Source organism: Micropterus dolomieu, linkage group LG16, assembly GCF_021292245.1.
Source record: "Micropterus dolomieu isolate WLL.071019.BEF.003 ecotype Adirondacks linkage group LG16, ASM2129224v1, whole genome shotgun sequence".
NCBI classification, from domain to species: Eukaryota; Metazoa; Chordata; class Actinopteri; order Centrarchiformes; family Centrarchidae; genus Micropterus; species Micropterus dolomieu.
Genome location: NC_060165.1, coordinates 10,208,490 through 10,213,136, shown reverse-complemented (window position 1 = coordinate 10,213,136; position 4,647 = coordinate 10,208,490). Strand labels below are relative to the sequence as shown.

The 4,647-nt window shown below is 51.4% G+C and overlaps 1 pseudogene; it reads left to right on the top strand.

Annotated features, from left to right (window-relative positions):
* The first annotated feature begins 213 nt into the window (after positions 1–213).
* LOC123985212 lies at positions 214–2,804 on the top strand (annotated as a pseudogene).
* Positions 2,805–4,647: the final 1,843 nt, after the last annotated feature.

Sequence of the window (4,647 nt, the reverse complement as noted above, 5' to 3'; positions counted from 1 at the left end):
GGCTGTCTCGCGGCCCCCTCAGTTTAAAATCCCTAAGCAGCCGAAGCCCCAGGCCACCCCAGCTGTCCCTCCACGGCATGAGGCAAGAGCGGGCTGGACCAGGAAGGCTCCAACACTGACGGCGGCTCCACCGGGACAGCCGGTCCAGACTGCCGGTCAGCAGGCCAGGAAGAAGAAGAGGGCGGTTTGACAGCCTCCCTCTCCCCACCGGTGATGGCGCTGGATGTTCCCTGTTCGCCAGCCCCACCTGTTCTGTTCCGGAGTGTGATGCGGGGGCTTTCCCGCCCCCCCAAACTCCCCGCTGTGGCGTGCATTGCCAGAGAGGCACCGGCGCGTCTTGGTCGAGGAGAAGAGAGACTTTGCAGCAGAGGCAGCAGGTTCTGCTCTCCCTATAAGTCGCACAAGCACACACTCTCACTCTTTATTAACAATAAAGCATGTTCCGCTGCCGCATCCAGGTCAATGGTCAAGGGCGCAGTTAAAAACAATGAACAGAAAAACAATAAGGAGGAGAGGAGAGCTACGGCTCCCTTCAGGACGCGGGACGCTGCTGACTCCGTCGGTGCAGTAACACCTTGCGCATGCGCAGTGTCGACCAGGGGTCACGCTCGTGCCCCGCCACTAGATGGCCCCATAACGCCATTATTGACGGAGCGCAGTGGGGAAGACACACCGGGGGCTGCCACCCCTCTCTCGCTGATGAGGGAAAAGTGGGCGGCGCTCACGACCCCGGCCTGGGTGCTGAGAACGATATCAAGGGGTTACAGGCTTCAATTCGCTGTCATCCCCCCTCGCTTCTCAGGCATTGTATGCTCCCGGGCTCAGGGGGAGTCAGCTCGTATTCTACAGGAGGAAATTGTCTCGTTGTTAGAAAAGAGAGCGATATGTGTAGTGCCTCCCGAACGGAGTCAGAGCGGCTTTTACTCCAGGTATTTTCTGGTCCCCAAACGGGGGGGGGGAGCGGTCTTCGCCCTATCCTGGATCTGCGAGCTCTGAACAAGTACCTCAGGAAATACAAGTTCAGGATGCTCAGTCATGCATCCCTGTTTTGTCTGTTGTGCCAGGGTGATTGGTTCACGTCTGTCAACCTGAAGGACGCGTATTTCCACATTGCAATTTACCCTCCGCACAGGAAATATCTGAGGTTTGCTTTTCGGAGTGTATGCTACGAGTACAGAGTACTTCCCTTCGGTCTGTCCCTGAGCCCGAGAATGTTCGTGCAGTGTACCGAAGCGGCTATGGCCCCGTTGAGACGGCAGGGTTTCCGTCTGGCTACATATCTGGACGACTGGCTCCTTGGAGCAGGTGTCAGTGACGCAAACGCGTGTAATAAGACATCTTACAGATTTGGGTTTTATAATAAACACCGAGAAGAGCGTGCTGTCCTCAGCACGGAGTATAATATTTCAGGGGTTACACCTGGACTCGGTTTCCTTTACAGCTCGCCTGGCGGCAGAGAGGGTAAAGGCTTTCAGGGCTTGTCTTGAACATTTTCACCTGCGCACATCCGTCCCCTTCAGATTGTGTCTAAGGTTACTGGGACTGATGGCATCAGCCATCCTGGTGGTCAGACTAGGCCGCCTGTTCATGAGGGATTTCCAGCGCTGGGTGGCTTCCCTCGCACTGGACCCTGTCCATCATGGCGCACGGAGGGTGACAGTCACTGTGGAATGCGTGATAGCACTGCACCGCTGGCGACACCCAGCTTTCTAGGTGCAGGGGATGCCCTTGGGCGTCATCCTGTCACGGAAGGTGGTCACCACGGACGCGAGTTTGTCAGGCTGGGGAGGAATACACGAGGGACGGTCTGTGAGGGGCATCTGGAGCGAAAATCTCTGGCGCACGCACAGAAATTACCTGGAGCTTTTGGCAGTGTTTCTTACCCTGACGCGTTTTCTTCCATTTCTCAGCGGGCATCATGTTCTGGTGAGAACGGTACGACAACGGTAGCGTAAATAAACCGTCGGGGGGGGGTTGCGTTCCCATCAGTTGCACATGCTGGCACGTAAACTGATACTATGGAGCAGCAAGCGTCACTCTGTCCAGGGTGAGGAAGCACTGCTGCAGACTGATCCTCATAGCTCCGCATTGGCCGGCGATGCATTGGCTAGCGGAGATACATCTGCTCCAGTGCGGACAGCTATGGCAACTCCCGCTGCGCAGGGACATGCTGTCCTAGGCAGGGGGGATAATCTTTCACCCACAACCAGAGCGCCTGACACCATGGGCCTGGCCCGTGAGTGGTATAATTTAAGTGTGATGGGGCTTCCTCAGAATGTGGTTAACACTATTCAGAGTGCCCGTGCACCCTCCACCAGGTCCCTTAATTACTGTAGGTGGAGGGTGTTTGAGGAGTGGTGTCTCAGGGAGGGTCATGTCCCTTTTCAGTGCCCGGTCGGTGTGATTTTGTCATTCCTGAAGGTCTTGGTTGACAAACAAAAGGCTTTCTCCACAATTAAAGTGTACCTGGCTGCTATTGCTGCTTGTCATGTGGGGTTTGGAGGTAAACTGGCAAGCCAACATCCCAGACAGTGTTATTGCTGGCTTTGGCTTCCGCAAAACGGGTTGGCAACATTCACGCACTCTCTGTGCATCCTTCATACACTCAGTTTGCTCCGGGGGATGTCAAAGTGTCGATGAAGCCTAACCCTGCCTTTGTGCCCAAGGTGGTTGGCTCGTGCTCGGCCATTGACCTTAGGGCATACTCTTTGCCGCCTTTCTCCTCCCCTGAGGAGAAGCAGCTGCATGTGCTGTGTCCGGTCCGAGCCCTGCGCTTTTACATGGACAGGACTGGGGGTTTCTGAGAAGTGACCAACTCTTTGTGTCCTGGGCTAGCCCCTGTATGGGCAATCCCGTTACCAAGCAACAGCTCTCCCACTGGATTGTGGGGTCGATTGCTCTGGCCTACACTAGTCAGGTTCTGCAGGCTCCCCCAGGCCTACGGGCTCACTCAACTCGTGGCCTTGCTGCATCCTGGGCCCTGTTTAAGGGGGTCCCTATCCAGGACATCTGTGCGGCGGCGAGCTGGTCCTCGCCCCTCACCTTTGCCCGGTTTTATAAACTGGATGTCTCGGCTCAGAGTGTGGCGCGTGCAGTGCTGAGCACAGGGCCCTCGCTGGAACAGAGTGCTGCTTCCTGAGAGCCGGTGGTTGGTGAGATAAGCTTGTCTGGCAATTCGGGAGTCTCCATATGCCATAATGAGACATCGAAACGAATGCTATGAATGAGAACTTTAGGTTACTTGCGTAACCCCGGTTCTCAGAGTAGCATGAGTGAGATGTCTCACCAGACAGCCCTTCTTGCTGGGGCGAAGCGAGAAGAGGTGCTTGTTTTGAATGGTGTCTGCGTTGTAGCGTAAGCTATTTAAGGGTAGGTGGGTCCATTAGACGCAGACACCACGATCACCAGCCAATCAGGATTGGCGTAATGAGATAAATGCTTCTGAGGAATACGCGGGGAGGCTCATGCTACTCTGAGAACTGGGGTTACGTAAGTAACCTAAAGTTTTTGCCACTACAGCCTTATTTGGTCTGTTAATGGTCCCATTCCACTTGCTCTCAGTCAGGTTGCCTAATGATGATGTTTCTGAAGTAACTTACTGATTTTCTGTATAAATATTCAACATACAAATGCACACAAAAAGTCATTGAAGGCCGGCTTAAAACAAAATCAGTAACTTAAAAAAAAAAAGTAGTGATCTCACATCCCTCTTTTGAAATGATCCACGATACACAGCTCATTCAAATATTTTAACAAGAAACCATAAGCGTCTTACCAAGACTGACTGCGAATCTGTCTATTCCTTTCACTCTCGGAGTGGATCTTTTAAATGTTAATTCTTCACAAGGTCACAAAGGAGATCTGTAGCTTCTTCACACTGGCTAATTATCCCAGCGCCATCTTTTATTGAATCTGACACTTTGAAGGGCTTTCTGTTGGCCCATCCCTCATTTTTAATAGTATTGATTTTTAACCGATCATATCAGGGCTCGCATTTTCAAAAAGATGCTGCCAGCTTTTTATTCTCCCCCTCTCCCATCCACCTCACAGCCTTTTCACTTTTCTTCCTGTCCAACTGTTTCAGAGCTGGCAGAATTGTAACTGTAAACACGCATCTTGTGCTCGCAATTATCAAAGGGGGCAGAGTGGGAGAGGAATTGATCTGCCGGCTTGCGATACAGTAAACAAAGCCTCCTTGTCCCATGTGTGCTGAGCAATTATGAAGTGCAAGAAGTAGCAGGTTCTGCATGAGCTATAAAAAGACTAAAAACAGTTGGAGCCAAAAAGGTTCGAGCAAAGAACACTTACAATTAGCTTTAATAATGCTTTGCAGTGGCATCTAATAAATGCTTTCCACTTGTTTTTTGATCTTTTTCAATGTGTTAATTATTTCCAGTATCCTTGATATTTATATGTTTTTGCACAGGTGGATCAGCTAGGTCTTTTTCAGGGGCAGCATCTTCTCTTGGCGCAGTGCAAATAGTATTGTAATTATTAGTATTCATTTTCACCATTTCCCATTTCACTTTCCATTCAGCTATTCAATTTCATTGTTTTGTATGAGTTTGTTTGTCAACCCTCTCTCTCTGTCTCTCTCTCATGTCCACCATCTATGTCAGTGTATTGTCTTTTGCCCCTCCGTCGAAT